General features: G+C 49.8%; 1 protein-coding gene across 1 annotated transcript in view; it reads left to right on the top strand.

The window, feature by feature from the left end:
- LOC145525154 (uncharacterized) overlaps positions 1–13,042 on the top strand; it is a 371,065-nt gene extending 358,023 nt beyond the window's left edge. The window contains exons 13-17 of the mRNA XM_081538007.1: positions 4,144–4,330; positions 5,327–5,490; positions 10,697–10,809; positions 11,520–12,610; positions 12,718–13,042. The gene's annotated coding sequence lies outside the window, so the exon portion shown is untranslated. The remainder of the gene's footprint in view (positions 1–4,143; positions 4,331–5,326; positions 5,491–10,696; positions 10,810–11,519; positions 12,611–12,717) is intronic.
- The last annotated feature ends 11,168 nt before the right edge of the window (positions 13,043–24,210 follow it).

The raw sequence follows: 24,210 nt of genomic DNA, 5'->3' as shown, positions 1-24,210 counted from the left end.
ATATTATGACCATATTGTGGAGGTATGGGGTGAGGCTTGGGGGCTCCTCTCGAAAGTCAGAAAACAAAGGCATCTTGCTTCTAACTTATTTTAGCAGTTTTCAGTAATATAATTTTTAGTTCATTTGGTTATCAAGAACACACGTTTCCCCCCTTTCTTCTCACCAAAAAGGTGAAGCAGATCTGGGTCGTGCTGGGGGTGGGGGGCGCTACTGGTTTGGTATTCTTTTTTTCTTTATATCCCCACTAATTTCTCCATGTGGTGGAGAATTTGTCACACGCGCAGGTCTGTTTGATTTCATTAAACAGAATATTTAAGCATAAAAATTGTTTAATCGCCTTGTGTCATTATGAGATGAATTTCATTTTGCATATATTTGCATATTTCATCAGAATTAAGGCTGCTAATATGCAAATGAGAGACAGGTTGCGGCTGAGGTGTTTATTGTAATAGCTGCAGGCTGTTCCACTTGGACAGCTTTCTAGGTGGTGGGGAAGGAGGGGGAGGGAGGACTTAGGGTGGCTCAGAACACTTCAGGAAGCCCGTGGGGCTCTGGGGCCTCTTGCCTTGGTGGAGGAGCAAAGATGGGTGGGCGTGGCCTGTCTCCCTGGCCCTAGGAGACTGGCCAATCAGAGCACGCTGGGCTAGCGAGGCAGGAGGAGGCCCAGCTGTCTGCCCCAGAGGCTCCTGGGAGCCAGTGGGTACCAGGGCCGAGGTGAGGGACCAGAGGGAGGTGGAGGCCATGCTTTTGGCCCAGGCGCGCCCCTGCAGGATGCGCGCATGAGATTCCGGAGGCCTCCGCAGGCTTCTCTGCTTGTTTGCGTGGCTGCTTCTTCCTATATGCCTTCCTTTTTTTCTTTCCCTTTGTTTTCTCCATGGCTTTATTTCAAGCCCGGTTGAGTTTCTTCTCCCCTTTATTTCTTCCTCTTTGTATTTCCTTTGCAGGTTTCCTCCTGCACCCTGAATGGGCTGGCATCTTGTCTATTGTCTTTTTCTTTTTTTTTTCCTTCCTCTGCTTCCTGCCCTCTTTGTTCCCACCCTGCTTCGTTGGTCCCTTGAGCCCCCACCTCACCTCCACCTTCTTCCATCCCAGACCCACTTTCCTCCCCGGCCTACCTCCCTGGAGGACGTCTGCAGCAGCCAGGAGTGGCTTGAGGTGAGGACAGAATTAGGTGAGGCACCGCCTTGTGCAGCCGCCCCGCCCCTCCATCTGAGACGCTTGATGAATCCCTGCCTTCATTTGAAGGTCAGAGATTAGATGCATATGATTTTCCTCTCCAGGCCCTTCACTGCTTGTCCCTTGGAGAGCAGGTGCGTAGCCGCCCCCCACAGGCATGGACAGAGGAGAGGAGAATTCTGTTCTTGGTATCACGAGGCTGTTTCCAGGGCGCGGAGGGGTTTGATACAGAAGCCGCTTTCGAAAGAAAGTAGCGCGCATGTTCCCCACTCCTTCCTGCCCGGTGCAGCCAGTGACCAGGTGACCAGTCACACCACGCCGGGAAAGAGGAGCGAGGGCGATTTGGAAAAGGGCCATTCATAGGAGCAAAGTCGAAAGGCAGCCTGAGCCGCGCACTGGCCTGAACAAACCAAGCAGCCCTTTCTCCAGGCCTCAGTTTCCCCATCCATCTCTTGAGATTCTCCTGGAACTTCTTTAGTGGTTGCAGGCAGAAGATGAAAAAAAAGGGGGGAGGGAGGATTTGGAAAGGCGAGAATATGTTTATTAGGGGCTTCCCAGGTGGTGCTAGTGGTAAAGAATCCAGCTGCCAGGGCTGGAGAGGAGACGCGAGAGATGTGCCTTCCATCCCTGTGTCAGGCCGATCCCCTGGAAAAGGAAATGGCAACCCACTCCAGTGTTCTTGCCTGGAAAATCCCATGGACAGAGGAACCTGGTGAGCTACCCTCCAAGGGGTTGCAAAGAGTCGGAGGCAACTGAGCACACACTTGTTTATTTAGTCCATCCCTACTTATTGAGCACCTACTGTACGCCAGGTGTTAGGTAAACACTGATACAGCTGATGTTTGAGTGGGGAAATCAGACCCCTGGAGGGAAAGAACAAAGATCATGTCAGACAATGATAAATGCCAGAGGGGTGGGGGTGGGTGGTGACTAGACACTGCCACCTCCCCCATCCACCCCCCACCTTTGGCTCCTCTTGCTGGTGGCCTCTTCTCAGGGTCCGTTTTCTGGGCCTCCCCTCCAGACCACCCAGAGGACCCCGCGGAGAATCGCGGCTTCTTCCCAGACTCTTGGAGCATCTCCCCAGAGCTGGTAGAGCAGCATCTGCCGGGCGCACCACCCCCGGTCAGATGGGCTCTTCAGGCCTGCGTTAGAGAGCCGGAGCAATTAAAGCAGAATTAATTGGCTCGCAGGCAGTCACCTTCCAATCCTAGCAGGGAGAGAACAGGACGGGCGTGTTTTGCTGAGTCCACAAACTGAACACAATGCTCATCGACCAGGGGCAGTGGGGAGGGGGTGGCGAGGCGAGCTGGTGGGAATTGGAGACATTCCCTCCCTCCCCACCCCCGCTAAGTACGACTGTTAGCCATTGGGATGTGAGCATCTCTGTGGGGACGCCAGCTTCGCTGGTGCGGAACTTTCTGGAATAGAACTTTGCCTTGGCAACTTTGAAATGCCCAACTCTGTCCTGTTTGGAAATTTGATTTAATTTTTAATATCTCTATTCTCTTCCCCCACCCCATAGCAAAAGCAATACATTTCCTATTGATTTTTAAAAATCAAATCTTGCACATATGTATGGCTTAGAAAGCCCTATAAAATTATACATCTGCATATAAATGAGTATTTGATGGTGTGGGGGAATCAGCGGAAATAGCCACCAAACTGCCCACAGCAGTTAGCCCTGGTATGTGGTTGGGTTTGAAAGAGGCTAGATAACATGTAATATATGTGGACACCAAGGTGGATCACATTGCTTGCTGATGTTGTTACTGTAGATGATACTGTTTTGATTTTGTATGATTAAAAAATCAAAACATGTTCCTAGTGAAGAAAGAAATACAGAAAGATGTCAAGGACACCTGAATTCAGGCTTCTCTCTCCACTGGCTGTGTGACCTTCTCCAAGTTATTTGCCTACTCTGGGTCTCAGTTTCTTTATCTGTAAAATGGGTTGTAGACATAATCCTTCCCTCAAAGTTTTGAGAGAACTGCACAGAGAGAGCTTCCCACAGTGCCCGGCATGTGGTGAGGGCTTAACAAATAGGAGTCATTAGTCCTGGTTACTGTCCACCCTTCGGGCAGGGTGCCAAGCATGCAGGTTTGTTTTTCAAAAATTATTTGAATTAATTAATTATTCATTTTGGGCTCACCACACGGCATGTGGGATCTTAGTTCTCCAACCAGGGATCAAACCCGCACCCCCCGCATTGGAAGCGTGGGGTCTTAACCCTTGGGCCACCAGGGACGTCCGAGCTCGCCGATTTTAAGGGAACTTGACGTATGGCATCAAAACCCCTTAGGATGCAGAGACCACCAACATACTCCTCCCTGACTTCACTGCGCCCAACTGGCATGACATAAGGGCTTCCCAGGTGGCGCTAGTGTTAAAGAACCCTCCTGCCATGCAGAAGACACAAGAGACGCAGGTTCGACTCCTGGATTGGGAAGATCCCCTGGAGGAGGGCATGGCAACCCGCTCCAGTGTTCTTGCCTGGAGAATCCCACGGACAGAGGAGCCTGGCGGGCTACAGTCCACAGGGTCGCAAAGAGTCAGACACAACTGAAGCAATGCAGCACACACGCACGCAAGATGACAATAAATAAGGCAGTTCTATTTCCAGGATGCCCAATTTCTTAGCATCTCAGGAAGTGTCAGAAGATTCTCAGAAAGGGTTGTTGCAAGGCGGTGTAGGAACCGGAGGGAGTGCGGACAAAAGCTGAATTTCGCTGACGTGGAGACGACCTGGGAACCGAAGATCTGGCTTCGGTCCCTGGTTTCTGCCCCTTCCCACCTCTTGGGCTTGGCTCTTTTCTTTCTGTCATCCTCTGGGTCCTCAATTTCCCCGCCTGAGACATGCAGCCAGAACAATTCGCTAATCCAGCGCCCATGGACGGGTGGAAAGAGATTTTGAATTCCCACCATCTTTTTTTTTCTTTGAATGAACTTGTATATCCGCTGGACAGGGTCGGAGAGAGTTGAGGAGGAGGAGCAGCTAGGGGAATGCCATCCAGCTAAGCTGACACGACATGTTGGAAGGTTAGAGCCCACAGACCCCCGGACAGAGGGCCGCGTTGTTGGGCATCGGAGCACCCTTCTGGAAGCCGGTGGCCAGGTCTGATGCAAGCGTGCCAGGAACTCCTGGGCCTGAAGGTAAGTGTTTGTGTAAGAAGTCGGGGCGGGGGGCAGGAAGGGGGGGTGCCGCAGTGATTGTACAGAGGAGGCCCGAAACCTGAGCACGTCCTGCCTGCAGTCAGACGGGGGTCACCAAACCCAGACTAAATAGTCTGGCGGGCCGGGCTCTGGGCTGTCTGAAAAATGATTCCAATGGAAAGAGCCAGTCAGGGAGGGGCGGAAGGGGAGCACAGTCAGCAACGCGGAGCCCTGTATCAGCGGCCACTCCGAGGCCACCTCCCCAAGGTGGGGCCTCACCGTGAACCAGACGGAGGCTTGAATTTTTTCATTTCTGTTTCCGCTCCTTAATAGGAGAGGGGGAGGGGTGGGAGGCTGAGGGGCAGCCCATGGGCTCTCCTCTCTGCTCGCCTGCCTGAGGCTCAGGGCTGCACGCTTCACCCTGTTCTCCAGGTCTGGAGCCAGGTTCTCACACCTGAAGGGATCCCAGGGCCACTGTGTGGCCTTGGGTTGGTTAATTAGCCTCTCTGTGCTTCGCCAGCCCTCACTCGCCAAGCAGGTGTCTGGGTTGATTGAGACGGGGGGCTGCAGGAACACAGAGGTGCCTCTGTGCAAGTGGGACACAACTGCCCCCTCCTGGCAGAAGCTGTCCCCTGGATTCAGACCAGCAAGTCCAGAACTTGGACCAGGTGCCCTTGGGCAGTGAACAACACACATAACTGCACATGGCAGTCCTGGGCAGGAGCACGAACGAGGAACTCCTAGTACATTACTGAGCACCTGTTCTAAGCCTGTCACCACCCTCAGTGCCCATCAACATGAGGAGGTGTTTGTTCTTTCGCTCTTCTTGGAGATAAGGAAATGAAGGCTCAGAGAGGTGGAGTAACTTGCCTGAGGTCACACAGCTGGTGAATGGCAGCATGAAGATCGGAACTCAGGTCTAATCCTAAAGCCCTTTCTACAACCCTTTGTAGCCTTATTACCACGAATGTTAATATTTCCTTCTAATGCTTGCAGCAAAGACAGTTCACAGGAACCAAACAGTAAAACCTCCCAAGTGCCCATCGAAGGATAGATGGCTAAACACAGTGTGGTCCATCTGTACAATGGAATACGATTTGGCCTCAGAAAGGAAGGACATTCAGACACATACAATGTGGATGACCCTTGACGACATGATGGTGGGTGAAATCAACCAGGCACAAAAGGACAAATACTGTACGTGTCCACTTATAGGGGGTACAGAGAGCATTCAGGTTCATAGACACAGGAAGCAGAGAGGAGGCTGCCAGGGGCTGAAGGGAGGGGATTATCAAGAGTTATCACTTACTGGGTACAGAGTTCAGTCTAGGGTGTTGGAAAGGTTCTGGAGACAGATGGCGGTGATGTTTGTACGACCCAGTGAGTGTATTTAATGCCTCTGAACCGCACACTTAAAAATGGTTAAATGGTTAACTTTTATGTTATGTTTGTTTTACTGTAATTTTTTTTAAAAAATCACTTCTTTATGGAGATATTTGAGGCTCCCCACTCACCCCCCCCAAAACAAGCCTGCTCCCCCAGAGGTCCCTGCTTCCTCCTAACCTTGACTCCACGGAGCAGGAGCCCACGTCCAGGACACGGTGACCTGGCTCTGTTCCCCCCACCAGGTCTGCAAACTGAATGCCTGTTTCTGTGATCCTTCTCAGGACTCACGGCCCTGCTCCACTGCTCAGCTCTCAGTGAGCCGAGCAGATGGTCACAAAAACCAGTGGTGGCCCAGTCATCCTGACAATGTCTGGGGTCCCTCCAGACACCAGCCCTCAGCTCTCCTGCCTCCCAGACCTCGGAGCATCTCACTCTGCTCCCAGTGGTCTTGGAATCAGTTGCTGAGGGGTGAACGATCATGAGCCCATTTCAGAGTTGGTGAAACTGAGGTCTGAGCAGGACAGACAGCGTGACGCCCTCCTTAAGCCCATTTCCCGGCGCTAAAGAACACATTCATTCATTTTGCAAATATTTGCGAATTCTTGCCAGGCACAGGGCTGGATGATGCAGATATCATGAGATGGGATTGGGGAGGGAATGTCTGGGGAGGGTGTCATTCCTTTGTCTGGCTCAAGGTCCAGGGGTGGAGACACATGTGTGGCAAAATCTCCAGAGTAAAATTAAACTGGAAACTGGGATAAGGACTGTGACGGGGGAGGGAAGAGAGCTTGGAACACCCCGTGTGATCTGGGGAGGTCCTGTGGGCTTCCCTGAGCTTCCTCAGATTAGTGCTTCTGATAATCAGGCTGAAATTTGATCAGGGCTGAGAACTTTCCAGACAGAGGGAACACCATGTTCAGAGGCTGGCGTGTGGACCAAGCAGGGTAAGACAGATCACAGGAAGAAAGTCCACGTGGCCAGAGCCACGGAGAGTTCGGGCAGGGGCATGCTGTGGTGGAGGCGGCCGGCCATCCCCTTCCAGAAGGTCCACAGCCTGGGGGGCCAGAGGAGGCATGGGAGGGGTTCGTCAGGGCTGAAACGTGACTCAGCGTGTGTTTTGAAAAGATCACACTTATTGCTGAGTGTGCAGTGGCTGAAGGGGGCTGGCAAGTTAAGGCTAGTGCAAGCCTCCAGGCAAGAGATGAGGGTGGCCGGCACCAGGGAAGCAGAGGGAAATGAGGGAGGAGAAGACAGATTCGAGAGAGATTTTGGCAGAAAAACCTCCAGGACCTGCTGGGTGGTGGGGAGATGGGGGTAAGGGAGAGAAGGGTACAGGGGAGCTGGATCACTGCGATGGGGTCCCTGAGAGAGGGGGTGGAGGGCGGGGAAGGAATGATGAAGAATCAGCAGCCACAGAAAGCTCTTGGAGGCTGACTTGTCCACACCTGTCAGCTGACAGGTGGGCAAACTGAGGTGCTTAAAAGCAACATGCCTTTTCCAAGAGAACACGGGGAGGCCGTGGCCCAGCCTGAACCAGAATTCAGGTCTCTCTACAGTCCAGCCAGGGCAGAAACTCCAGTCATTCATTCCTTCAGTCACCATTTTTTCAGATCCCACGGAAATGAATACATCCCTGTTCTTGCCCTCAAGGAGTTCTTGGTGAAGGAGACAGACACACAGACCTGTCATGAGAACCTAGGGTTGGTAAAGATACAAGGAGAATTCGCTCCAGCTGCAGGAGGCACAGAGAAAGAATTCATTCTGCTCACAGGGGGAGTCTTGAGAGGCTTCAGGAAGGCGGTGGGTTTTGAGCCGAATCTCTAAGTATCTGTATGTTACTAGTCCAAAGGAAGGAAAGAAAATCGGGCATCAGGAAAGGCTTGTGCTAAGGCCCAGGGGCATGCAAGTGCATGGGGGATATTCTCAAACTGAAGAAGAGTCGGTTTGATTGGAGAGTAAGTCCAGGAAGCAGGGCTGGCCAGGGGGCCTGGGTCAGGTGGACGTGCTGTGGGGGTGGATCTCAGCTCTCTGGCACCTTACCAGCCCTGCGGGGGATGGCTTTTGTCACTGTTAACCGGAGTCCTCCTTTTGCACGATAAAGTATTAACATCCTCCAGAATTCCCAGAGATGTGATGATCATTAGTTTTTCCCACGTCTGCCTATCACATTACTTCATTTAATGGAGAGGCAGGGTCGGCGGTAACAACGGGGCTGTGCAGCAAGTGGGTGCAGACTCCAACACCACATGCCTGCATGCTCAATTGCTTCAGTTGTGTCCGATTCTTTGTGACCCTGTGGACCATAGACTGCCAGGCTCCTCTGTCCATGGGATTCTCCAGGCAAGAATATGAGAGTGTGTTGCCATGCCCTCCTCCAGGGGATCTTCCCGACCCAGGGATTGAACCCACATCTCTTGCATTGGCAGGCAAGTTATCTACCACTGGCACCACCTGGGAAGCCCGTGCATTCTGAGTTTTCATTATAATTCAGAAAGACACACGAAGGTGCTTTATACACTGTTAAGTCCTGTGCACATATATATGGCCCCCAGAAGATCATTGACGACCCCAGGACTTCCTTAAATAGAGACCCCCCCATACATGGAGACTTCACAGTCACCACAGAATGATGGGGTACATGCCCCCCACCCTAAAAGTTCTCATGCGTTAGAATATGAGACACTCCCAACTCGGCAGAGGCTGCAGCCTCCCCGGCAAGGCGGAGATGAAGCGCCCGTTGCGTTCTTTTCAAGTTCCAATGGCATGTAATGACGGCCTTTTCCTCCACTCATAAACCACATATGGAATTAATAGCACCGGCATCAAACCAGACCAGGCTGGGTTTATTCACCAGAAACAATGAGACGTTCAGAAAGCAGGGCCAGGAGAGGCAGAGAAGGCTTTAACAAGCTTCTAGGTGGGATTTTTATTCCCCCTCCCTTTTCACTTTATTGAATCTGGTCCTTGCTGATTTGGTTACAGCCTGTGATTTCGGTTTATGATTCAATAACCCATTTGAAAGCTTGTAAATAGCACGGTTCTGCTATCTGCTCTCTCCTCCCCAAGGGGGTTGCCACTGCGGGAAGCGGGGAGCTCACTTCCTCTCGCAGCTGGGTGAATGGCCCTGGCAGGCGTGTTCTGAGGACAGGGTCGCTGAGCAAAGTGGACCTGGGGTGGGGTCTTGACCACTGGATGAGGTGGACACAGCCTCAAGCATCCGTTGGACCGCAGGGACCCACCAATCCCGATGAGACTTCTCCCATCCAGACACAGCCATGGCTGGGTGCTCCTGATTCTCCCCCCCAATCAGGGCCGGGGACCCTGCCGGCACAAGCCCCGGCTCACCCCTCAGGACCCCTGGGTGAGCGCAGTGGCCCTGTGCACAGATTCTGTGTGCTCAGAGCCAAACTTCTCCAGAAGGCCATCTACAATCCCTTGCTCCCCTCACCTCCCCCCACCCCCAACCCACCGCTAACTCCCTGCTGGTCCCAAGAGGAAGAAGAGAAAAGCCCAGTCTAGAGCAGAACCCCCAGTGACCAGCAGAGGCACCAGTGAGTCCAGCCAAGATGAGTCCCAGGCAAGTAGCCAATCAGTAGGTGACTGCTGATATAACTCACTGATTTGGAGAGGTTTGTTTCACAGCAGTAACTGACTGATACGTTATCTGCTATGGGCCTCCCAGGCAGCTTAGCAGTAAAGAATCCGCCTGCCAGTGCTGGAGATGCAGAAGACGTGGGTTTGATCCCTGGGTTGGGAAGATCCCCTGGAGGAGGGCATGGCAACCCACTCCAGTATTCTTGCCTGGAGAATCCCATGGACAGAGGAGCCATGAGGTTGCAAAGAGTCAGACACAATTGAGCAACTCAGCACAGCACACTATCTGCTGGGGGCTTTTCAACTTTATTAACCAAATGACGGGACAAATAGATGAATGCTGCAGTTCCCTAAATTGTGGCGTCCATGAGTTGGAGAGGTCTAAATGGTGGGATTCTGTGCTTCTGAGTCTCTGCAGGTAAATCCCAGTTGGGCAGCTTCTCTGGGAGAGCAGCAAGGTCCATGCTGGCCTTTGCCCCATGCCACGTTTCCCTTTGGCCTTGGTGAGAGCAGCCAGGCAGCTGAGTGGAAGCTGTGTCATAAACAGTGGGACTGGAGCACACCTTCACGACTCCCCTGCCCACAGGGAAAAGCCCAAGTGCTTTGCGAGGACCTCTAGGCTCTGGTTTGATCTATCTCCTGGCCTTGTCTCCTGCAGCTGCACCACCATACACTCTAAGATGGGACACTCAATTCTGCTAAATGGTCTCCAAACACATCATGCTTTTTCATGGATTCCCTGCCTTTTCTCCTACCATCTCCTCTGCCCCAAGTGCTCTTCCTCCATTTAGGGCCCCCTAATGAACTCCTGTTCATACTGCAAAACCCAACCTACATAGCCCTTCTGCAAAATTTCCCCCAAACTCAGCTCGAACACTCTTCCTATGATACTGAAATAATTTAACGGCACGTCAGGTCACCCTCCATCCCCACCACTACCACTACTAGACTGTGAAGTCCTCCAGAGCATGCTCAGTAAAACTCAGGAAGGTAAAGGGATGAGTGAGTGGTCAGTGTGGGTACGTTTCCAACAAGGTGGAATGGTTCTGTGCAAAACCCAAGGGCGCTGGAATCAACAGATCCGGGTTCAGATGCAGAGGATTGTTATTCCGTGGATTAGACTAGTTCCATTGCATGGGTCCATTGTTTAACTTTTCCCAGCTGTAAAACGAGACCAAGAGTGATCTTGGCAGGACATACTATCTCCAGAGAAAGGGCTCCCTCCCATCCCTCTGCCAAGGGACTCACAGCCCTCCTCTTCTGGAAGTGGGGTGAGGGCTGCCTCCTTCCTTCTGGCACCTTTTCCAGGGGAGGGAGGTCCCACGAAGATGGGAACTGGGGGAGGCTGGAGCTCAGGTTTCTCTGAAGGCATTTCTGTCTCCCTAGGGAGTCTCCATGAGTAACTTGGTAAAATCATCATCGCCATCAGCATCCTCTCCCTAACTCCTGATGGACGCCAGAGAGGAGCTTCTGTTCAGTACCTCCAGCCGTCCCGCCAGGTAGAGGTATTACCCCCGCTTTAGAATAAGGACACCGAGGCGCGGCGACAGTGCTAGGACCTGGTGAGACGCTTTCTCTCCCTCTCACTGTTTTCTTCTGAAGGTCTTTCACCTGATATCTCTGTGCAGTCAGTCACGGGGAAACCATTGTTTGAGTTGGGGCTGATCTCGATGAGCCTGTGCTTTGGGTTTCCTGGGCTCTGCTCCCCAGAGACCAGAGGAGAGAGAGCAGGAAGGAGGATCCAGGAGAGTCCCAGGGCTTGGAGTAGCATCAGCGAGGTGTTTCCTTGTCTGTCAGCACTGCTTGAGTGCGTTCTCCCCAGCCCCCAGGCTCCCCCTCTGAGCAGACATTTCTTCAGAGCCTAGTTCTCGCCAGGCTCTGTGCCGAGAGGAGGAGATGCTGAAATAAATGTCACTGTCATGCCCTCAAGAGCCTCCCAGTCTGATGGCCGAGGCAGCCCTGAAGACAAGCTTCTGGAGGCCATTTATCGAAAGGCTGTAGTTAATGACACTTGGAAGTGAGAAGCCATTAAGGCATCATCTTGGTGCCAACTCTAGTCAATTGCTCACGGTTGCCTCGGCGCTCCAGGGCTGAGAAAGAGAGGATGCTATGATTGATTAGCAATGTCTGCCGTGTACACGGCTAGGAGAGGTCTGCCCCATGTGCCAATTACCTGCCACCCCAGGTTGAACAATGTTACTCTTTCTAGGTGTTGCAGCCTATCCAGTCAGAAAGGTTGGAGGGAGCCATAAACCAGGATTTTTCCAATTCTGATCTGAGCACGGGCTATGTGCCTTGGAGGAAGGAAGGATTTCTGCTCCTGGGAGAATCTAGAAGGCTCCCAATCACTGGCAAGTGAGCTGAGCTTGAAGGATAAGATTTCAGTACCTCGTAAGTGATTCCCATGGATATATATTGTTGTTGTTCAATCTCTAAGTCATGTCCGACTCTGCGAGCCCATGGACTGCAGCACTCCAGGCTTCCCTGTCTTTGCTATCTCCTGGAGTTTGCTCAAACTCAAGTCATATTGAGTCCATTGTATGTCATACATTTTCCAGATGGAGAAGATATCAGGGAAGGCCTTTTAGACAGCCAGGGACAAGGGGCGTCTTGAGTGCAGCTTGGTGGGGGTGACCGGAGAAAGGGGTGTGAGGGGAATAGAGCTGGGAGTGGGGGCAACTCAGGAAAGTTCTGGAGTTTGGCTTTCATCCTAGGAGCAAGGGGGCACCTTGCACTGAGCAGTTTCTGTGCCAGGAGCCCCCCAGCAAGGGGGTGGCTGCCAGCCTGAGAAGTCTTCTCCCCGAGTGTTCTCGGCCGGGAGAACGGAGCTCCTGCTGCCTGCTGCCGTGAGGATGCTGCTATTTTAAGCCACCTGCCAACAGCCCGCCTGCCTCCCCCGCTGCCGCCTTGACATGAGGCTTCTGACAGCGAACCCCGTGTCGCCCCAGCAGACAGGCCTGGGCGGCTGGATGCAGATGCGCACCTGGGCAGGTGACAGCTGTGGGGACCTCGAGCGGCTTCCCACCCTAGAGTCCAGCATCCTTGACCCACTAGCCTGGGGGGGTTGGTGGTGCTGAGGGGTACCCACGTCCTGCCCTGCTCAGACAGCTCAGGCCAACCTGGGTGCTAACCTCTGGTCTCACGTATGTGGGAAGACATCTCTCTTCTCAGAGCCTCAGTTGTTCCTCATCAGTAATATGGGTATAATGATGAAATAAGCTGCCTCACAGGATGCTGGGGGAGCTCTTCAGGCGATCAAATATGTAAGGTACCAGCTTGGTGCCTGGCACAGGTTAGGAGGTGAGAACTTCTGTGTGTGTGTGTGTGTGTGTGTGTGTGTGTGTGTGTGTGTTAGGTCGCTTCAGTTGTGTCTGACTCTTTGCGACCCTATGATTGTAACCCGCCAGGCTCCTGTGTCCATGAGATTCTCCAGGCAAGAATACTGGAGTGGGTTGCCATGCCCTCCTCCAGGGGATCTTCCCAACCCAGGGATCAAACCCGTGTCTCCTGAATTGGCAGGTGGGTTCTTTACCACTAACAGCACCTGGGAAGCCCGAGAACATCTATACCAACCGCCATGACCCTCCATCCCCCTTTCTCCATCTTATTCCTCTCCACCTGACATAGTGTTGGATATTCACTGGACCCCGACAGAAAAGATTTTGGATTCACAGCATCTAACCATGCCTTACACGTAGTAGGTTCTCATAAATAAATCCTCCACAAAAGAAATGGTTCTTGTTAAATAGCGTCAGTTCTCCAAGCCTTCTCTTCTCATCTGGAAGGCATTTATTGAACAGGTGGGCATCCATTCATCCATTCATTCACCTGTGAATCACTGAGCCCCTACAATGCACTGAGCACTGTGCGCAGCTCTGAGAGCCAAAGCTGTGCAAGTGTGAATGGCCCACGACCTCCGGACTTGGTATCTTTTCATCTGGCCAAGGAGTAAATTACTAATTCTAAAAGTGGACCACATTCGTGATTATTTGACATCCGAGCAGGTGGATCTGTACCCAGTCTCATCACTCTTCATAAAATAATAGCCGGCCTTACTTCTGTCGTCTGCCGTCACCAGATCTAGTCGGGGAAGAAGCGGGGATGAAGGAGTATGGTGGCCCTTCGTGCAGGCATTGCGAGAGGAGCGTTAGATGGTGGAGAGTCAGGTGTGCTCCCAGCACCCGTGGTTTCTGAAGGAGCCTGGGTCCACCTGGCCAGTTGGGAGGAGGTCAGCAATTCCACCAGCAGGTTTCTAAACACGTCACCCATTGGAAGGGACCAGTGGCACGTGTCCAGGCCTTCAGAGACTGGTTGGCCTTGGCTCAGGTACCAACCTGACCCTGCCCACTTATATGTCTCAGAGCTAACTGCACTCTGCCATTTCAAATACAACATCCATCGCATCCAAAACTCACCCTTCTATGTGATAACCCATTCTTACCTATCACAGATCAGAGCTTGCTCTCTGCTGCCAGCCTGGGTTCAAATCCTGGCTTTGCCACCTACTGGCTGTGTGACCTCAAGCAAATTGCTTAACCTCTCTGTGCTTGTTTCTTCATCTGTAAAACAGGGATAATAATAGCACCTACCTTAATGGGTTATTAAGAGGAGAAAATGAGTCAATACATGTAAAGCACTTAGAGTAGTCCTTGGTACTGTTGACACTGGGCAAGGATTTGCCATTTCAATGGTCATTGTCATTTGAGTTGTAGGCATCTGACAACATTTAATGAAGAGCCCAGTCTGGAGATCAAAGGTTATGTCTTTTTGCAAAAGTTGAATTTGCTTGGGGCTGTGGGTTGAGAGGTACTGATTCCCAGGAGGAATTGTTCTGGAGTCTCCCTCTTGGTACTGAACTCTTTACTTCCCTGTAACAGTATTAGACACCCACACCCTAGCCATGGACTCACGTGGGCAGCATTGGCTTCCTCTCTCCTCCTAGACTCTGGACACGCCCATGTGATTTGCTCTGGCCAGTGGGCTATTAGCAGACATGATGCAGGCAAAGGCTGGAAATGTGTTTGCCCCTCTCTATGATGGGGAGCCAGAGAAGGCAATGGCAACCCACTCCAGTACTCTCGCCTGGAAAATCTCATGGATGGAGGAGCCTGGTGGGCTGCCGTCTATGGGGTCGCACAGAGTCGGACACGACTGAAGCGACTTAGCAGCAGCAGTAGCAGCATGATGGGGGGGTGGGGAGGCCATTTGTTATGCAGCGTTATCATGCTAATAGCTAACCGATGCATCTGCCAATGCATTGCCAGCAAGGGATTCTTGTGATGATAAATGAGAGAGTGCATGCAAAGTGTTTAGTACAATGGTAGACACATAGTAAGCCTTCAACTACCCTTAACTATTTTCATCACATCCTCATCATCTTCACCAGTATACTCTCTCCCCCAGCTGGGGCCAAGGTTCTCTTCCCCCCTAACTCGAGGTCAAGTACCTTTCAAGGACCCAGCATGCATCCCCAGCCGCTTCCCCACCTGCCTCTCCTTGATGTTCTGAAGAAATGAGAAAGAAGTGTTAAATTTGTTCTTGGCTACTTTTCCTTGCAACTCCCAGAGGCCCTGCTTACAAACTGAATCAGTTATCAGCTAGTTAGGCTGGCGGTCCCCGGAGGTGCCGCTTGAATACAGATAGGGACCCATGCATTATTCAGTGCAAAGACGGGCAGAAATGAGCAATGCGTCCAAAGCCAGAACAGCAGTGGCAGTAAGGGAATAATTAGCGAGCTGTCACTTGTCCCTGTCACTGTTTCCTCCCTTAACACATGAGGGAAAATAAAAAAATAAAAAAAATTTTTTTTTTAAGGGAGAAGAAAAAAGGCAGGGAAGATCTTCTTGCTTCTTGAGGCAGCTGGTAGGTTAAAATGTGACACTCAAGAAGCTTGAAGCAAGGGCTCTGGTTTGTCTCAAAAAATATGTGGCCTGGGGACCCCCCCTCCCCAATATTTTATCGAACTCCCCTTTCTGCTTCATGATTCATGAGCACTGGCCCTGGCCTTCCATTCAGATTTTCTGCACGTTTCCATAGCACTGGGAATTAATTTCTCCCCTCTCAGGAAGGGGGGGGGTGCTGCTGGGAGAAGGTGAGGTGTGGGGAGGAGATGTGAGGGGCAGAACCACCCAGGCCCGCCAAGGTTTGAGGTGACCTTCCAGAAGAACGGGATGAGGTTGACAAGACCTGCGCCCGGCTCCTTTGGGGACGGTGCGATTTGATTATTCATGAGTTTACGCGCCCAGAAAGAAATCATTTTGTTGCGTGACTCCTCATCATTTCTTGTGGAAGCTATTTTTATTTATCTATTAATGTCTCGTTAGAATTTCTTTTTTTTTTTTCTGGTGGTGTGTGCTGGTTGGTTTGCCACTTGGGGTGTCGAGCCAGACGAGAGAGGGTCTGAAACGTGTTGATGGCGGGGCCAGTTTTCTCAAAGATTTCCCCCTCCCTTTTCCCTTGGAAGAAGTGGCGGGGGTGGTTTGGATTGAGGATATTTGCTGGCTTGATTCATGGCTGTGCTTCCCGTTAGAAATGAGCTGGTTACCTTTGCATAGGACTGTTCCTTTCTGCAGTTTTGACTGTGTGAAACCCCAGTAGATGGAATGGAAAAAAATGCTTCGTATAAGAAGAGAGAGGTGGTAGGAGGAAGCAGGGCTTGAGAAAGGGTATCAGGCTAGGTGATACTGAAGGACTTTCAAAATCGAGTCCCAGTGAGAGGCAAGGTTGTCCCTGTAGGCTTCCCAACTAGTAAACAAGTCACCCTTCCTTATAAAAATCTCAGCTTCCTTCCTGCATAGTGAGGGTCACTGGTGGATGGGAGATTTTGTCCTGAAAGCTCAGACAAAAATGAAACTCTCTCGTGAAGCCACTAGCCCAGGTTTAGTAGGCGCATGGCATGTGTACCGCTGTTCCTTCACCCAGTGCCCAGGGCAGACATTGCTAATCCATCCCAGAACTTAACCCAGGGCAGCCATCTTGAATATACCAGGCAGCCACTTAGCATGCAGAATTAACCACAGGAACTGGAGCAATGAGAACTCTCATCAACACACCTGGGTTTGGGAAGGTGTGGGTCCTTTAAGGGAAGAAGGCCAGAATGTCCCAAGGTACAGCGTTAGGGACTTCCCCTAATGCTGGTCCAGTGGTTAAGACTCTGTGCTTCCAATGCAGGGGGCATAGGTTTGATCCCCGGTCAGGGAACTAAGATCCTACATGCCTCAAGGTGCAGCAAAGAAAAGAAAAAAAAGGGTACAAAGTTAAACCTTGCTCTTAAAAACATCTGGATTAGAGAAATAAGAGTGTGAACCCCAGAGTGAACTTAGCAGTTTTGTGATCTCGGGCAAGTTTCTCCAGGAATAAGGCCTCAGTTTTGACATCCAGGAAATGGGTATAACACTAACTCATCAAGCAGGGTCCAGTGAGACACAGCATGCCAAACACAGAGCTCCCTGCCAAACAAGCTCCCTCAATCCATCTCACTCTTTCAGACTCTAGATCTCCTTGGCACATGTCATTCCTACAGCCTGGCGCATCCCTCCTTCCCTTGCTAATGCCGCCCCAGGCCGAATGCCACCCTCCCCTGGGAGCCTTTAGAAGTGAACCATCTCAAGTCTGTGCAGGGTAAGTTACGCTTCTTCACTCACACGTCCTCTCTAGTTTTACATTTGCTGTGCATGCTCGGAAATGAACGACCGATTTAATTTGTTCTCCCCCTTCCTGACTAGATTGGAAGGTCAGGGGATAGACTGTCACCTCTCTGTCCCCAGCAGCCAGGATAGAGGTTGACACTTGGAAGAGATCCAGGAAGGGTGTGTTGAATGAAGGAAGGAATGATTTGCTGTGTGTCTCTGGGCAACCTCAGCCCCTCTCTGGGCCTGATGTTTGGCATTCAGCCCACACATAGACTTAGAGGTGACCTGGCTGTGGAGTGGGGGTCCCCAACCCCAGGGGGCACAGGCCGGGGGTGTCACACTGATCAGCCTCCTCTTTGGCGCTGTCACCAGCTCTCCCTCTCTCTCTTGTGGCCCTCACAAAGCTGATGCTGAGGGGGAAGGTGGGGAAAAATTGACACAGAACTGTAGACCATTGGTTAACCTTGCCCTATTTAAATTTTCAGCTGTCTTAATATTTTGTAGCCAGTGAATTTTCTGGCTTGGGGGGAGTGGGCTCAGTTATTTTTGTGAGTCTTTGAAAGGCAGTGGGAAGAGGTCGTGTATCAGAGAAAATGTGTGTCCGTCTTTCTCTCTGTATCTTCTCTCTGCCTCCCTTTCTCAGTGTCTCCTTCTTTCTCTGTCTTACTGTCTCTCTGTCTCTCTATCTACACAAACACACACACACACACACACACGCACACCGAGACTTTAAAGGTGAACGAGGTACATGACCTTGCTCCCGACATTACCCCTTCCCAACACCTTTCTCCATCCTTCCTAAAGTGGCGTGCGTGCATCAAGATCCTACCTCCCCATCTTCCACCTTCCCTTCCTCCTCCTTTGCCTCTCCACCCACTGGGCTCCGCAAAGGAGAAGATTCCCCTTGCAGGCCAGGATATGCTTCACTTTTAACATGTGGCCAAAGCAAACACCCTCATCGGAAGTTTGCTGCAAGATAATGGAGCTGGGGAGGGAGAAAGAGGCAGATTGAACAAGAGCCAGCGTCAAGGGGGAAGCAGCAAGGAGCTGGCAGCTGCTAGGTCAGGAGCTGGGTTGCAGCCGGCAGAGCCTCGAGACAGAGGATTCGGCGGCCAAGAGCCCAGTCCTCTTCTGGGAACCTGAGGATGACCGGGGATGCGGCACAGAAGTGGCTGGTTCTCCTGTGGGTGTTGCTCCCAGGGCCACCACGGCTCCTGTTGAGTTGAGATTTACCAAGAACATCCTGCTTCTTGTGGGGAACACTCCGCTTCCCTGTGGGTGGGATGACTGCACGCAGCCCCGTGACTCACTTGATCCTTTTGAACAAATTTTAACACACTTTTATTGAGGTGTAACTTAATTGTAGTAAAGGGCACCAAGATGCAGCTAAGAACTCAATTAAATTTTGCACGTGCATGCCCACCACCCAGCTCAAGATGCAGCCCATTTCCAGACCCCCAGGCAGGACCCTCATGTTCCTCCCTGTTAACACCTGCCCTGATGTAAGCACTGTCCTGACCTCTGTATCCTCTGTCCCACTTCTGAACCTCAAATGAATAGATTTATCCAGTAGTTACCCCTTGGTATCAAACTTTCCCCTAGTGTTATGTCTTCATCCTGTTGTTGCATGGATCAGGAGTTTGTACTTTGTACTGTTGAGTAGTATTCCATTGAATGAATATATCACAATTTATGTCACCATTGTACTACTGATGAGCATTTGAGTTATCCAAATAAGGAGCTGCTATAAAATTCCATCTTGTGTCTTTGGGTGGTTACGAGCATTTTTTCCCTATGGTTTATATATCCAGGACTGGAATTGCTGGGCCAAAGTATAGCACATGAGCATGTAGCATAAATGGGTGTTTAGCTCTAGTAGGTAGTGCCATATGCTTTGTGAAGTGTATATATATATATATATATATATATATATATCTGCAGTGGCTCCAGGCATATTTTATTGCTTAGAGTGAGAATATATTTTTAAAAGTGATTCTATCTAAAATTAACTTGAAAAATATTAAGTCAATAATAGTATTGGTGAATAAGGTAACAGTGAGATGTGACACAGACCATGGAGGCAGCAAGTGGCTGATATTCAGGGACCCCTGGAGTCCTCAGTCATTTATTCAACATGATATTCAAATCATTTTTCAACACATACTTTATTGTTTCAGTTCCCTTATCTGTAAAATGAGGATGATGAAATACGCCCTCCTGGGGTTTAGTGAGGATTAAATGAGTTGGTGCATGTAAAGCTCTTAGAACACTACAAGGCACAGAGTCAGTGCAAAATAATGTAAGCTATTATGGTTGTTGATGCTTTTTTAACACCTACTATGTGCCAGGCAATAAGAATTCTATGGATGTTGTCTCATGTATCCATGTATACAATCTGTGCATGTGAGGAAGGGGTACTTTGTTATCATCTCTGTTCTAGAAATGAGGAAACTTGAATTCAGAGAGGCTAAGTCCCCTGCCTCAGGTCACACAGCTGGACAGTGGAATGGGAGGTCAGGTCTATGTGGTTCCAAGGTCCATATTCTCCTTTTCAGACCTGGGGGAGAGCCACTTCTTGGTCATCAATAAAACAATCAATTTTTGCAATGTTTTATCATAAGGAATTGATCAGACATAATTGAAAATCCAAATATAAATGACATCATCATGGTAGAGAATTACTTCTTCCTCATGTAAATGGAGTCAGAAGAATAGTAGCTCCATGATGCTCTCAGAGATTCAGGCTCTCTCTAGCTATTGTGCTACCATCTTTAAAGTGTGACTGGCATCCTAATGCTCTCAAAATGACTGCTGGAGTTCCAGCCATCACACCCTCCATTCAGACTAGAAGAAAGGGAGAGTCTGCTGATGAAAAGATAAGTGATACCTCAGATTTCCTCCTTTACAAAGGGAACTTTTCTGGAAGATACACCCAACAACAACACCTACTGACAGATTTTTAGTCAGAAGCTGTCACGTGGCCATCTTACATGCAAGTAAGGTGGAAAATGTAGTCTTTCAATTGAGAAAATTATTACTTATCCTCTGAAAAATAAATTTCTAGATAGAAGAGGTGACTGGATATGTGTGGCCAACTGTAGCCCCAAACGCAAATATTAACCCAGGGATCCAGGTGTAGAACCAGTCAGTCCTAAAGAAAGTCAACCCTGAATATTCATTGGAAGGACTGATGCTGAAGCTAAAGCTACAATACTTCAGCCACCTGATGCGAAGAGCTGACTCATTAGAAAAGACCCTGGTGCTGGGAAAGATTGAGGGCAGGAGGAAAAAGGGGCGGCAGAGGATGAAATGGTTGGATGGCATCACCGACTCAATGGGCATGAGTTTGAGCAAACTCTGGGAGATAGTGAAGGACAGGGAAGCCTGGCGTGCTGTAGTCCATGGGGCCATGGGGTTGCAAAGATTGAGACACGACTTAGCAAATGAAAAAACAATAAAGAAAAGGATAGTAACTATAAAGTCACAATAAGCCCTATGGTCCTATGTGTGTGTGATAGATACATGTAACAGATATTATATATTGAATTATTATATATATTCAATTATTATTCAAAATATTAAAAATGTTATAGGCCCAGGGGGAAGGAGTTGCATATTGAGAATCACAGAGTAAACAAGCATCAACCCTAGGACCTGGGTCTCCGTCTCTGGCCTCCAAGTCCAGTGCGCTTTCAAGTAACCCAGGTTGCTTTCTTTTCTCCTAGACGTGGTACTTTCCTTCCACGACTATCTGGGTTTTTGAACTTTTTATACAACGTAATCATTAGTGTAGATGACCAAGCAGTTCTGGTTTTCCTCGCTTCCAAAATATGTGGGGTAACAATTTCTGCGTCCGTGCAGTGGGGTAAAGGCATGTGAATGGTGCTGGCCAATGAACTGGAGGAAGAACTGATGTTTTGTCAATTCTGGGCAGATATAATAACCAACGCCAGACCCCTCACAGCTCACTTTTCCCTCTGGCGCTCTGATTAGCAACTTTTAAGAATGTGACTTCCCGTTAGACTGGATACCCAGAGGGGTGTGGTGAGCAGGCTTCTTGCCAACTGGAGATGAACACGGAATGAGCGAGAAACAAACCTTTGCTGTTCCTGAGAGCTGAAGGTTGCTGGTTACTGTGATATAACATCGTTTATCTGAATGATACACCTAAGAGTCCTGTTTCTTTTACTGAATTCCAGATTAAGTGACCCAAACTGGGGTTGTGGTGCTGTTGAGAATTTCTTCAGCTGTGCTTCTTGTGGACAAACAGGAACCGAAACACACAGAAAATTGGAATAAGAGGGTTTCAACTTCTGCTTCCCAATACAGTAGCCACTGGCCACATGTGACTACTTAGATTCAAATGAATTACAATTAAATAAAATTAAACTTCAGTTCCTCCTTTCCACGAGCCACATTTCAATGCTCAATAGCCAGGTGAAGCTAGTGGCTGCCGTGTGGGATAGTTGTTGTTGTTTAGTCAATAAGTCCTGTCTGACTCTTCTGTGACCCCCTGGACTCTAGCCTGCCTGGCTTCTCTGTCCATGGGATTTCCCAGGCAAGAATACTGAAGTTGGTTGCCATTTCCTTCTCCAAGGGATCTTCCCCACCCAGGGATCAAACCCACATCTCCTGCATTGGCAGGTAGAGTCTTTACCGTTGAGCCCCACAGAAGTCCATGTTGGGTGGTACTGATGAAGAATATTTCCATTGTTGTAGGAAGTTCTCATGGCCAGTACTGGTTGAATCCAGAATCCTAGAACTGAGAAATAGTGGGGTCCTAAAAAGATGGGATACATCACCTTAGAATGTTGGCATCTTGGTGTGATGAATTCCCAAGATAGTCTTGGTCATGGAGTAGAACAGTGCTTCTCCAGTTACTTTGAAATGACAAATGTTACCATTAAACCATGGCTACCCACAAGGTGGGGATGAGGGAGGGGGTCACAGCAGGATCCAAACTGGGATGAAGAGGCCAGCAAGTAGCAGAGCGTCTCACCTTTGGACCCATCAGGGTTGGCCTCCCTCCACGTTAATTAGAGGACATGGTGCCCAGAGCTGGTCAGGAAACGCTTAACAGGCTTTGAATGAGAAAGGCAGAGGAAGAGAGTTTTCTCACGTGAATGAGGTCAAGGGCAAGGTGACTGACAGAGGACTCTGCATCACCTGATCACAGGGTGACCATCCCTGGATGACCTCAAGAGAGTCACTCCACCACCAGGAGCCTTGATCGCCTCATCTGTAAAATGGCAATAATAGCGAGTATTTATAGAGCTTTTATTCCCACCGGGCGACTTGCCAAGGATGTCATATGCTTCATCTGCTTTTTTATCCTCACAATAAACTCAGGAAGCAAGTTCTAAAATTACTTTTCTCCCTGTCTCTCTCCCACCACCCCCTTTTTGTAACGATTGGCCCTGTCTCCCCAAGTTGAATGTGAACTGCTAGAAGGCAGTTCATCCTTTAATCCGGAGCACCTGGTTGAGAGCAGATAATAATGGTTTCTCCTTCTCACCTTTGGCGGGGGAATGCAAAGGTGAGTCTGAGTGAGGTGCCAACCCTTTCCCTCTCTCAAGACAGTTTTACTTCTCTCTCATTATTTCCAAATTCACGGCTCCTTTAGGGAACATGGGAAAATTACTTGAAGGTGGGCATGGTCAAGCAGATGGAATGTGTGTGACTTTCAGGCAGGAGAAATTAAGAACCAAGGCACGGTTCTCCACTCTTTTTTTGCCCCGCTGCCAAGCACATGTGCCATAAGATCAAAGCTCCCTGGATTACTGACTTGCTTTGTGGACAGCTGCCGGAGAGCCTCTCAAACTCACCATGAACTTTATGAGAATGAGAAATAAGCATTGCTTTGTTAGGTCACTAAGGTTTGGGGAATTGTTTGTTACCGCAGCAAATCTGACCTATCCTGTCTAACACAATCAACTTTGAATCTGTTTCATCCTCCCTAAGTCCTAGGGTGCTCCCACTTGGCACTCCAACTCTCCAGCATAGGATGGTTGATGCCTGTGGCCGATGCAGGGAGTACAAGGTGGTCTGGACTGGGGCCATCAAGTGGACACTACAAAGCCTAGATCACTGGAAGGGACCCCAACTCTCTGTCTCCTCATAAGCAGCTGTACCTTGGACACTTAAAGTCACTGGGTCCAGCACTACTGTTTGAGTTTTTCCATGCACTTTACATGGATAGCCAGGAAGTTTTCAGAGACCACGTCTGTTTTTGAAGCTATCTCCTCTCTCCTTTGTTGGTCCGTCTAGTCAAAGCTATGGTTTTTCCACTAGTCACGTATGGATGTGAGATTTGGACTATAAAGAAAGCTGAGCGCTGAAGAATTGATGCTTTTAAACTGTGGTGTTGGAGAAGACTCTTGAGAGTCCCTTGGACTGCAAGGAGATCCAACCAGTCCATCCTAAAAGAGATCAGTCCTAAATATTCATTGGAAGGACTGATGCTGAAGCTGAAACTCCAATACTTTGGCCACCTGACGTGAAGCATTGATTCATTGGAAAAGACCCTGATGATGGGAAAGATTGAAGGTGGGAGGAGAAGGGGATGACAGAGGATGAGATGGTTGGATAGCATCATCGACATGATGGACATGAGTTTGAGTAACCTCTGGCAGTTGGTGATGGACAGGGAAGCCTGGCGTGCCCATGGGGTCGTAAAGAGTCGGACACAACTGAGCAACTGAACTGAACTGAACCTCTGTCCTTGGGAATGAAGAGGGAAGAAAGTTCTCTTCAATGGCATGTGTCCTGGGCATGCTCTGGTTCTGTCCCAGCTTCCATACTTTCCCAGAAAGCCCTGGGTTCTTCTGTATGGAGATGCTCAAGTCACCACAATTAGGGGCAGGACCATGTGACCTGGAAGGAGGCTATCAGATGCCCCTGGCTCACTGCCGCCTGACCAAAGTGATTGGCTCAGAGGTGGGCGTGGGAACTGAGCTGTCCAATCAGAGTGGATCTCAGGACTTTGGGGGGCTAAGACACTCCCTTTCCTCCTTGCTGAATGGGAACACAAGAACAGAAGGTTATGAGCCCTGCAAAGAGCTTGGGGTTAATCAGACTTGGAATGACTCTGTGGGAGACAGATGACAGAAAATAATGGTGTTCTTCATGGGTGACATGACTGAACTGCTGGACCAAGTTTCACCCAGTACCTGAAATCTCCAACTTTTCTGCTTCATGAATCCAGGACCCTTCATTTTTGAGCTAACATGAATCAGATTTTCTGTTACAAAATCAATTGTCCTAATTGGA

This window comes from Giraffa tippelskirchi, chromosome 11, assembly GCF_054371585.1.
Source record: "Giraffa tippelskirchi isolate mGirTip1 chromosome 11, T2T-mGirTip1v1.2.pri, whole genome shotgun sequence".
NCBI classification, from domain to species: Eukaryota; Metazoa; Chordata; class Mammalia; order Artiodactyla; family Giraffidae; genus Giraffa; species Giraffa tippelskirchi.
The sequence above is the reverse complement of the archived record's forward strand: the minus strand, read 5'-3'. Positions and strand labels throughout refer to the sequence as shown.